Source organism: Microtus ochrogaster, linkage group LG2 (genome assembly GCF_000317375.1).
Source record: "Microtus ochrogaster isolate Prairie Vole_2 linkage group LG2, MicOch1.0, whole genome shotgun sequence".
In the NCBI taxonomy this organism is placed as follows: Eukaryota; Metazoa; Chordata; class Mammalia; order Rodentia; family Cricetidae; genus Microtus; species Microtus ochrogaster.
This window is the reverse complement of record NC_022028.1, coordinates 640,973-653,738: the sequence shown is the minus strand read 5'-3', so window position 1 is coordinate 653,738 and position 12,766 is coordinate 640,973.

The following is a 12,766-nucleotide window of genomic DNA, read 5'->3' as shown; positions in this document are numbered from 1 at the left end:
TTCTAGTACGTATGTACGGGTGTATTGCCTGCACAGATGCCTGGCACCATGGGTATGCCATGCCAGGGGAGGGTGAAAGAGTGCACTGTATCCTCTGGAACTGGAGTTAAATATGGGTGTAAGACACCATGTGGGTGCTGGGAATTGACCTGGGTCCTATGGAGAATCAGCCAGTGCTCTTAACAGCTAAGCCCTCTCTCCATTCCTGTGATCTACTTCTCTCTGTGTCCTAGCATGATCACAGGACTGGGTGGCTATCCCCAAACTGTGGAAGGGAACTAAATAATAGAAGATTAAGGTATGGAGGTCCTAGGATATCACAAACAGTTTCCCCAGACACTCCCAAGGTCAAGACAGAATATCTGAGTCACAGTGCTAGTGGCCTGGCAGAGCCTTTCCTGTCTCTGCCCTTGGAGGGAATCAGTAGGGTTTATCCAGGGTCTGTGGATGGGTTGGTTTGTGTAATGGTTTGAATGAGAGAAGTCCCCATATGCTCATGTGTTTATCCAGGGTCTGTGGATGGCTTGGTTTGTGTAGTGGTTTGAATGAGAGAAGTCCCCATACGCTCATGTGTTTTCACACTTGGTGCTCAGATGGTGGCTCTGAGGAGGAGGGAGGTATAGCACCTTTGAGAGGTGGAGTCTTGCTGGAGGAAGTACATCACTGGAGGAAGGCTTTGAGCGCCTGGCCACCAATCTTTGTGGTCCCCCCTCCTTCCTGTTCCTGCCCCTTCACCGTGCCTACACCACTTCTGACCCTCGGGAACCACAAGCCCAAGTAAATTCTTTCTTCCCTGAGTTGCTTTCACCTAGGGCTTTTACCACAGCCACAGAAAAGCGACTAATGGCAAACAAGAGCAATTAGGTGATGTGGCCACATCCATGGCTTTTCTTCACCATGACCTCTGGGGTAAATGGAGCCTCTCAGCTAAGTCTGACCCTGGTCCATAGCAGCCTGAAACAGTCAGAAAATCAGGAAGCCAAAGTTCAGAGTTTAAATAACCGGCCCACGGTCTTCAACTCCTCTGGTACAGGAGAGGTAATCTGAGGTGTGAATTCTCGTCTGCTGACAGAGAAACACCCCCCCCCACACACACACACAGAGCCACCCTGAAGGCAAGGTCAGGACTGTATGCTCTACACCAGTCCACGCCCCACTCTGCAAACCTGCAGCCAGCCACCCCGTGCGGTTCCAAGTCATGTGAACGAGATAGGAGAATGTGAAGCGGGAAGGGAAAACTCACCTTGCAATGAGCAGATGATGGGTACCTTGTGCCTGTAGCTACTTGGGCACACACATTCCATCCTGCACCCTCACATATCTGACAGGTGCTGAAAGTCTTTGTTGGGCTGGATCTGTCACTAATGGAAAAGGTAATGATGGTCGCAGTAATAAAGTTTTATATGCAACGAGAGATTAACTTCAAGATTCATTATCAAATCATATACACCTTATAACTATTAAACTCTTCACATATTCAGCAGCCTGAGTGGCAGGTACTACCCATAGTGCACTTGAGAAGCCGACAAAGCCAGGCAGGGGTGCAGTAAGTGATTAATAGAGCTAGCAGATGCGGTGATCTAAAACCAAACAAGGCCAGGGAGGCGGCTGAGTAGGTAAAGAAGGCACTAGGCTGTCAAGCCCGAGTTTGATCCCTGGAACCCACAAGGAAAAAAGAGAACGAACTCTTTTAGGCTGTCCTCTGACCTCTGCACAGTTCCATGGTGTGTGTGTGTGTGTGTGTGTGTGTGTGTGTGTGTGTGTGTGTGTGTACACACATGCATGTGCACACACACATCAATTCATAACTAATTGATTAACTGATATAATAAAAATATCCAAATCTGGTGACTGGGTACACAACAAGATTTAATCACTAAGAGACTGGAGAATATATTTAAAGTGGGCAAATTTCATGAAATATAAATTAAACTGAAAACCTGTTAGAAAATTAAAAGGTTCTAAGAAGGCAAAAGTAGGTTGTAACAACGCATTGAATATGGAGTGTAAGGTTGAAGGACGTGTCAGGAATGATGGCCAAGTCCCTGGCCAGGCAAGCATGCAGGAGAATACTGCTATAAAATAATATTTGGAAGAGAAGATTTGGAGTTTAGCCGTCACTATATTAATTTTGAGCTGACTGTTGATGCTTATGTGGATATTCCCAGTACATTTGACCTGAACTGCGCAGAGGTCATAGAAAAGACAGGGGTGGGAAGGAGGTCTGAGGAGTGAGCCTAAGGGTCAAAAGTGTCTGCTATCCACATTAGGAGATGCCCAGTGGAGGGCGCTCCCTGCAGTTGAAAGACATTTTCCACTAGTGGGAATGGTTTGCTCATGGCTGACTTCCCTGAGGTGTCTTTATAGTGTATATCAAAAATGTCTCCCACTGTGCTAGGTAGATGGCTCAGTGGGTAATAGCACTTGCTAGGCAAACACAAGGATCTGAGTTCAAATCTTCAGCATCCTTGTAAACGTTAGTCATGGCTGCATGTGCACCTGTAACCCCAAGCGATGTTGGGCATTGTCACATGAGGGTGGATGGGGCTTGTTAGCTGTCAGCCTAGCCCAGGGTGTAGTGAGAGACTGAGAGACCTTGTCTCTCAGGAATGAGGTAGATTGCCTTCTCCAGCATTTGAGCATGCCATGTATGGGCACACACACACACACACACACACACACACGCACACGCACACGCACACACACACGCACACAATGTCACTCACAGTTCCTATTTTGAGTATTGTCCCCCAGGTGGTGGCACTGTTTTAGAGGGTATAGAGCCTTTAGTGGCTGGTGCCTGGCTAATAGAAGTGGATCAGTAAGAGCAGGATTTGAGACAATCCAACCCTTGGCTGCTCCCTGGCCGTCAGGATTTGAGGAGCTCCCCCCCACACACACACATGATCCTGCTGTTGGGCATTTTAGCATTTGTGTGGTGATAGGAAACAGCATCACAGTTTTTCATTTCTTCTTTTTTGTAGCTCAGAATCTTTGAGGTTGACTTCAGAATCTCAGACTTAATCAGCAGAGGTCATTCAATCCTGGCCGAAGCCCTTCTTTTCTGGCACAGAGCTGGAAGCTGAGCTACAGCTGAATGATATCTGTGCATCTGGATGAGGTGCTAAACTTCAAAGAAGTCCTGAAAAATGTTCAAAGGTTGACTTCAGGAACTCTGAACTCTTACAAGAGCTTTGCATGCTGTTCTGGGTCTCCCATAGGTGTCAACATACAGACTCTGAGTGGGAGAAGGGACTAGAAAATCCATTGACCTGGAGCTAGAGAGATGGCCCAGTAGTTAAAATCTCCTGTCGCTTTCATAGAAGACCCAAGTTTAGTTTCCAGACCTAAGTCAGATGGCTCGCAACCGCCAGAAATTCTAGCTCCAAGGGGATCTGCCACCGTCTTCTGGCGTGGTTAGCACCTACACTCATGTCTGCACACCCTCGCACAGAAATGCGCACACATACACACACAGTGAAAAGTAAACAAATAGATTGCTTTTAAATCCAGAAAATGCAATGCTCTTCTAGATTAAGGAAGGCCTGGAAGGCATTGTTGGTTTGCCTCTATAAATAGGCCCTCAGCTGGAAGGAAATTTGGGGAAAATTTTCAGGCCAAAAGAACTTCTTGTTTGTTTGAAGAGGCATTGGTTCTTGTGGGTTTCTTTTTAAAGTTTGCATTGGTCAGTTCATTTCAAGTCATTTTCATCCTGCTCTCCCAAGAGGTGTGGCAAATCTTTTCAGACGCCATTAATGTATTGTGCAATGCCTCGCAAAGAGCAACGGGTTCCAGATGATACAGAGGTAGGCAGGGCTCCAGGCCCATTCATTGCCCTCCCTGCCCAGTGGGAACACAGATGCATGAGCTCGGTCTGAGCAGTAGAGCAGCAGATGAAGGGCATCCATGCCACTTTGGGGTCAAAGGGAAGACTCTCACTGGCTGGTAGAGACCCGTGGCTCAGGTGGCTTTGGGGAAAACAATGAAGAGGGTAAAGGGGGCCATTAGAAATAACGACAGAGAGACAACATTCTTGTGTGTGTGTGTGTGTGTGCGTGTGTGTGTTCATGAGTGTGTATCGGTGAATGTGCATATAGCTGTGAGTATCTGTTCTTGTGTGTATACATGTTCACATGAGTGTACAAATGTGTGTATACGTGTGCAGAGGCTGGAGGTCAATGTCCAACATCATTCTTACTTAATTGGGGTCTCTTGTTGGACACGGGGCTCACTGCTTTGTCTAGACTGGCTGGCCAGCTAGCCCTAGGGATCTACCGGTATCTACCTCCTCAATGCTAGCATTACAGGCATGCCCTGCCGTGCCTGCTTTTGTGGGGATGTTAGGGTCTGCATTCGGGTCTTCATATTTGCACAGTGATCTCTTTACCAAATAACCTGTCTCCCCAGCCCCAAGACAGCATGCTCTAGGGATGTGTGAACAACCTGCCATGCTCACACATTATACAAGACTACTATAAGGCAACAAAGCCTTATCCTAGCAACCCAGAATGACCAGGAGAGAACAGGCTGGAAGGGCTCTGTACTGTAGTCAGCCAAGAGAAAGAGCCCACAGTGTGTTTTATGTAGCTGGTCTGTGTGTATATTGACTGTTTTAAATAAAATAGCATCCTGAAGGCTTACTCCTAAAGAAGCACAGCTCCTAATGCCCTCAGGTAGAGCCATGGCCAGAGCCCTGGTGTCCTGGGGGAAAGAGCTCCAACTGCAGCCGAGTCACACCACCATGTGCGCATGTCAAAGCCCACGAAGCTATCCAAGCAAGTCTGCAGAGATGCACTTTGAGAATTGTCTCCGACATTCAAACATCACCAGAAATCAACATCTACAACCACTCTTGAGAGTTATTTTCCCCTTAGCCTTCAAAAAGAGTCCATTTCACCAGAAATCTGAGTCTTTGGTTTTGATTTGTTTTTGCTCAAGTTGGTATGTTATTTGAAATGACTTAGTTCAGCTGGGTCATGATCCCTCTCAGGGTTGAACAAGCTTTTCACAGGGGTAGCCTAAGACAATCAGAATGCAGATATTTACATTATGACTTATAACAGTAGCAAAATTATAGTTATGAAGCAGCAATAAAAATAATTTTGTGGTTGGGTCACCACAGCATGAGGAACTGTATTTAAGGAAGGTTGAGAACCACTGACTTAGGCAACAGAAAGAATTATGTATGGTCGGTCACCCTCTAAGACTTTAAAGGCTGCATCAAAGCTGGATAGAGTTCACTCCTGATAGATGCGAACTCTATTCAGTTGGGTCCACAGTATCCCTTTACTTTTTACAGATCTTAAATGGATCCCTGCTATCATGAGAAACCAAAAACCTCCAAGATTGAAAAAATTAGTCAGGTGATATCTCTAGCCTTTCCCATTGTTAGGGCAGCAGGATAAACGCTAGGCATGGTAGGTGGGCTTAGCATCCCCGTGTCTTCCCTGACAACTGCCTGCCATCACTGCTGTTAAAGGTATGACAGCTGGGACCTACGGGCCAGGCAGCATTGGGAGTTGTAGTACCTCCTGCAAGCATGAGGGCAGAGGGAACTGCAGATGGCACACCAGCACTCCTGATTCTTCCTGCTTCTGTCTCCTGCCATCTGAGATCCCAGATATAAATAAATAAAGCAGGTGGCTCAGACACCTACTCAGGACAGGATTTGATGCCTTTGGATTCAGTAATTCTGTAATTATGATAGATAATAAATATTTTTGAACATGTTGAGGAAGTGGGATTTATTTTAAAGATGAAATATCTATATTATATTATATTATATTATATTATATTATATTATGTATAAGCATGTGTATCCACATGTGGGCATATGTTCACATGAGTGCTGTTACCTGCAGAGACCAGAAGAGGGTGTAGGATCTCCTGGAGCTGGAGTTGCAGGTGGTTGTGACCTTCCTGGGTCCTGGGAACCAAACTCAGATCCTCTACATAAGCAAACATGCTCTTAACCACTGGGCCATCTCTCTACCCCTAGGTGTTATTTAAATGCATCTATTTTTATCTTGCATAAGATTCTATGGAACCTATTTGGTTTGAAATTTATCCTGTTTTATCTGATGCAAAATGATCTGGGGAATTGTCTAGAGTGGAGTTTCTACTTACTGGAATATTTGGGGGTTCACAGACTGCTTCTAAGCAGACATACCTCCGTTGACCTCAACTTTAACCCCATAGTCTCAGGTAATACAGTGAATCCACTTGAAGAGTTAATTGTTCTTAGATAGTATAACAAGGGCATTGTGTGTCCTGTAATGTTGTGTCATGTTCTAATGGTCATTTATGGACAGCTCTTTACCCATATAAACATACTGCATGATCTTGTCTTACTGACAGCATCTATTGCAAGTCTGCATTTGTCTCTCATAAAATCTGTTCTTGGGTGAAACTAACAGATGGTTCAGTAGGTAGAGGTGCTTGTCTCAGGCCTCCTGATTTGAGGACCATCCCCATGGTGAAAGAAAATACCCATGGTGAAAGAAAATAACCTGACTCCCACAAACTGCCCCTGACTTCCTTACATAAATTATAGACACACACACACACACATACACACACACACACACACACACACCACATAGTAAATAACAATAATAATACATAATAAAAAATTTATTCCTGGGGCTGAGGAGATGGCATCAGAAGTAAATAGCCACGCAAGCATCGAGACCTGATTTTGAGCCCCAGCACCCACATAAAAGACAGAGCACAGGTGAATACCTGTAACCCCAGTGCTGGGCAGGCAGAAACAAGGAGGATCCCTATGGCTCACTGGCTAGCCCCTCTATCCAAATCCATAAACTCCAGGTTCATGAGATGGTTTGTCCCAAAAAGTAGAGTGAGAAGAAATGGGAAAGATAGGTGACATTGACCTTTGACCTCTATACCTACACCTGCATGTACACACAAACACACACACACACACCTCCACATAAATTCATCCCTTTTTGTCTTGCTTTCGGTGACATTTTCTTTTCTTTTCTTTTGTTCTCCAAAGTATTTTCTGTCAACATTTTCCCTAAAGATGAAAATTGCCATCCCACATAAATCCTCACTGCCACACGGCCACACGGTCACTGTCCGCTCCATAGAACACACGGTCACATGGTCAGTGTCTCAGCTTGTCCCTTGATGTGAAGGTTGGTCATGGTATATAAACTCAGATTCTTTTTCCTTCAATAAGAATAACGATTCTCCTGTAAAATAGGAGATGCAGCTTATGAATTATTCAAAGAAGTTGTTGTGCACAGCCTACAGTCTCAGTGCCATTTTTATCCATCTTAACTGAGGTTTCTGTTTTCTGTTGCTGTGGGTAACACACTTTCCGTTAGCTATATTTTCAAGTTAAAGAAGACGAACACTCACTTTTTCCAGCATGCCCTGACCACTGCTCCTCTTCAGGTTGGTTTCTGTGCAATGCAGAAATGAACTCATCTGTTCCTGCTGGGGTGTGATGTATATTTCAATGTACAGCCCAAAACACTTGTGTGTGTGTGTGTGTGTGCGTGATTCATGTGTTTGCATGTGGTATATTTGTGTATGTATGCAGAGGCCAGAGGTCAGCTATGGGCATCAATCCTCAGGTCTCTCAATGGCCTGGCATTTGCCAGGTAGGTGAGGCTGGCTGGAGACAGGGATCTGTCTGCCTCTACTTCCCCAGAGCAGAGACTACACGCACCATCACAGCTTCCAGAATAAATCTTCTAGATTTTTTTTGTAAACACTGACACAAAGAATTGAATTTTTAAAATTCCAAGTATGATACTTATTTATTTGTCTATTTATCTAAATTATGTGTGTGCATGTGTATGTCTGCATGTGAGTATAGATACCCGAGAAGTCCTGCAGAGGACCAGATCCCCTCCCTGGCACTGGAATTACAGGTGATCGTGAGTCAGCTGGTTTGGCTGCTGGGAGCTAAACGTGGATCCTCTGCCCACCAAGCTATCCCTCCAGCCACTCAGGCTCAACATTTTAGAATGAAAGCAACTTTTAGTGAATCCATAGCAGCAGCAGCAGTGAGAAAGCTGTTACTCTGAAATCCACAGAACGGACAGGTATTCCCAGCTCAGTGTAAACATCTCACACAGTCCAGTGGCAAGGCAGCTCCTGGGGCATCTGATGCAGCTGCCAGAGTGCAGGAGTCATGCTAGGATTTGGCTGAACCATGGCAAAGGAGTCTCAACCACCCACTGTGCTAGCTACTAAGAAACAATGACACTGAAGAGATTGCCCAGCACTTAGAAACACACACTGCTCTTGCAGAGGTCAGAAGCCTGTTCCCAGTACCATTGGATCTCTCACAATCACCCAACAACTCCAGATCCAAGGAATTAAAGCCCTCTTAGGGCCTTCATGGACACCCACACACACATTGTGACAAGTGCACAGAAGTAAATATTAAAAATAAGTCTTAAAAGTCCAGAGAGAAATATAAGCATGTTTACAGAAAGAGGTAAACATCCCCAGCTACTATACCAAAAATCCCAGACCTGGTTTATTCAACTCCAGGGAGTTTTATATGCTAATGATGTGACCAGGTGACATGTGACTACGTGACAAACTCTAAACCCACTAACTAAATCTCCAGCCTTTGGGAAAGAGTACCTGAGATCTCCAAATAACTCAACAATGGCTTAAACTCAGGTGAGAGGCATAACCCAGGAATATTTGGCAGTATACACATGTACATATGTGTATGCATGAACACAACTTATGTATAGATGAGTACATGTGCTGTGTATTGCTCCCCAGTCAATATTTGCCAAAGCTATGTGGTCTGTGTGGTAGGGGTGGTTGCACATGTGTGTGGAATGCCTGCACACATGTGCACACATGCATGCGGAGTTCCGAGGTCAGTCTTCAGTACCTCCTCAGTCACTCACTGCAATAGCTTTAAGCAGGGTCTCTAGCAAGACTTCCCTTTGACTGCAACTGTGAATAAAGGCTTAATTGTAATCAGGTGGGTTGCAATGAATATTCATAAAGTATAAACAGGCAAGGGGCTGGGGGAATGACTCAGTCTGCAGAGTGCTTGCTGCACAAGCCTGAGGACCTGAGTGCAGTTCAACTGCCCACACCTGTAATAGCAGTGCTGGGAAGGCAGAGATATGAGGGGCCTGAGACTTGCTGTGCCATGCTATATGTGTGCACCCCATCTACATAAATAAATGAAAAAAAACTAAAATAGTAAACTCGTATTAAATAGAGCCAGGATCAAATAGGTGACAATATTATTTTCTGGTAAGATTTAGAAGAAGACCATGACCAGTCCTGACTAGAAGAGAAGCAGCTGGTGCCTCAACCCACTCTGGAGATCACCGTGACGTTGGTGGACAAACCTCCCCAGACTGGGAGCAGCCTACTTCAGATACTTTCTCTGGGTGTCAGGGCACTGGCACAGCCCCTCACTCCCAGAAGGACGACACACAGGACACAGGAGCATAGCAACCCAGGAGCAGCCCCCAGGGCTTCCTTGCCCCACAAGAGAACTGAACATGGGCCTTGTAGAGGGTGCTTGGTGGGGACCACTCCTTGTTTCCCACCATGTTAACTTATCCAGCATCCTTCCAGCTTGTTTTTCTTCCCTTCCCTGTATTTTTGGAATTCTGGTCTCAGTGTCTCTTTGGGACAGGGTAAGATGATGCTGTCCTCCTACCCCAGACATCATCCCACGAAGTCAAAATGCACCATTTCCACTAGAATTTATGAAGTGCTTACAGTGTCCATCAGAGAGAAAAGTGGTGACGGGGAAGAGGAAATCTACTTTTTTCTTCAGGAGACCTAGGACGTGTTTTAAAAGCTGACTAATGTAGCAGCCTGGATCTAGATTGAGCAGCCAGGAAGTCTTCTCAGAAAGGGGATATTTCTGCTGGGGCCTGCCAGTAAGCAAGGATTGGAAAAGAGGAGGGAGCCGAGCGGTGGTGGCGCACACCTTTAATCCTAGCACTCAGGAGGCAGAGACAGGCAGATCTCTGTGAATTCAAGGTCAGCCTGGGCTACAAGAGCCAGTTCCAGGATAGGCTCCAAAGCTATAGAGAAACCCTGTCTTGAAAAAAACAAAAAACAAACAACAATAAAAGAAAAAAAAACTGGAAAAGAGGAGGAAAACAGAAAGAGGAGGGTCTGGGGAGTGCCCCAGGCTGTGTAGAAGCCAATCCCTTTAGCCTGCCCTGAGGAGAGGGAGGGTCTGTGCCTGAAACCAGGGACTCAAGTGCTAAGGATTGACTTTCAACCCTGTGGAAATCCATTCTCACATGGGACAAAAGAAGGCGGAGAGCTATTTAATTGATAATTTATAAAGGTTCATTCTTTCAAAATTAAGAAGTTGTCTCCTAATTCATCAGCTGCTTCCCAGACAGTCTGAGCAAAGACTCACCCATTTAACAGTGCGCCACTGTGTTCCCAGCTGAGCTTCCAGACCCTCTTCTGTTGTTTTCAATTCAAATGCTAATTTACTTCTTTATTACCCTGGGAAACTTGTAACTATCTTTTCTTTTCACCTGAAGAGAAGGGGGTTCAGAACTGCAAACAGGGCCACTGCCCTTGCTTCTAGAGGTCCTGTTGAGAATCTGGTTCATCTGATTGTCTCTCGTGAGAAAGGTGGAGGGAGGACACAAATTTCACCATGGAAACATGAGCCTCGAATAAAAAGCCTTGAATGTGTAGAGGTCCACTTCATTCATCCCAACACATAGAAATCTCTAATGTCTACTTTAGACCTTATTGGTCACTAGAAATTCATAAACAGGACATAGCAACAGCTCTTAAATGATCCTGGACTGGCAGGAGGCTATACACATGCAGGCAGCATTAAGGGGACTTAGACACCAACACCAGAGGATGTGTAAAATGCAGCTGCAAGGAGGAGAGTCGCTAAATTTGCCTAGACTGCATGAAGTGTTTCACAGAGAGGCAATAGGTGATAGGAGCTGGGTTGTGGTATGTGATGTGTGGGAGAAAGCACTCACAAACAACACACAAATGTGTAGAAGAGTGTGACACTAACGGGTTCCGTGACCATAATACCGGGCCAGGGAGTGGCCAGGCATGTGACAAAGGCAGGGTGGGGCCAGACTGAGAGTAGCCTTTGGACTTGTTACAGGGAAGGATTGGAGATCTTCAGACAAGACGTGCTGTGAACTTGTTTGCCTCATCTAACAGGGACCAGGGGTAGAGTGTGGAAGGAAAGGGAGGAGGATGAGGGATGAGAGAGTGGGAGGTGAGGAAGTCAGCTGGATGGATCTTACACTGGAGCTACAGGAGACTGATGAGTAGCATAAGTAGAGCTGACCCCCCCCCACACACACACAGAGGCAGAGAGAGGGAGAGGGAGAGAGATTGAGATGGTATTTAGAAGGCAGGGTCATCCAGGCTTGGGAGTGGTTGGGATATGTTCGTATAAGGAGGAAGAAAGGTCGGCCTGGAGGGCAAGCCTTGGCAAATATGTCTGTCACGAAGATATTCCAAGATGAGACAAAGATATGCCCAGTTATTTTTTATTTAGGTGTGTGTGTGTGTGTGTGTGTGTGTGTGTATGTGTGTGTGTATGTGTGTATGTGTGTGCCTGAAGAGGCCAGAAGAGAGGGTTAGAGCTGAAGTTACAGGGCAGTTCTGAGTGCCGGAAACTGAACTCTGGTCTTCTGCAAGAGCAGCAAGTACTCTTAACCAGGGAGCTGTTTCTCCAGTGTGGAGGAGGGGCAGTTTCAGCTCAGGCATCGTGAGCAGCAGAAACTAGATGAAATGGACGGGGGCAGAGGAAAGTGGAAGGATATACAACTACGTAGGCTGGGCTAGAGTCAAACGGATTCAAATGTGGCTGGAAGAGAAATTCTGAATGGAGCCGGGATCCCCCTCTTCCCTCAAGTGATTCATCTGTGAAGTGGGGTGTTTTCCTATTGGTGATAATTTATGGCAATCTATGTAAATGCTCAAAAGTTCTGATAGTGTTCTATGTTACTTTTGCAGCATTTATTAAGGTTAAAATTAATACAGGAATAGTGACTGTTGGTCAATTAACTGAAAAGGGTGGGTTTTAATTTTTTAAACATGTTTTTTTCTGAAATGAAATGCTTCTCCATTTTCTAGGTTGCTTTATTTACTGTAGGAAGATATATAGAGGGACCGGGGGATGGCTCGCTGGGGAGAGCGCTTGCTGTGCAAACACAAGCTTGGTGGTGCAAGCCTGCAACCCAAGGCTGGGAGGGGGAGAAAAGAGGGCCCTGGGAACACTGGACAGCCAGACTAGACATGATGCCAAGCTCCAGGTTCACTGAGGGGTCTCAAAAAGGAAGGTGGGAGGACTGGGGAGATGACTTAGCGGTCTGGAGTCACAAAGCTCTTTCAGAAAGCTGGAGTTTGGTTTAGTTATTAGCACCCATTTGAGGCAGTTCACAACCACCGTAACTTCAGTTCCAGGGGATCCAACAACTTCTTCGGGCCTCTGTGGGAACTAGAACACACATGGTCTACACAGGCATGTATGTGTACACACACACACACACACACACACAGACACACAGACACACAGACACACACACACACACACACAAATACCTAACAATAAATGAACCTTTAAAAATTAGGACGGAGAACATTAGTAGATAACCAAAGTTAACTTCTGCCCTCCACATGCAAGCACAGATAAGTGTAACCACATGCATGTGGGAACACACAGGCATACACACACACACCACACACATCACATACCACATACATACCACACCAAACACACACACACACACAC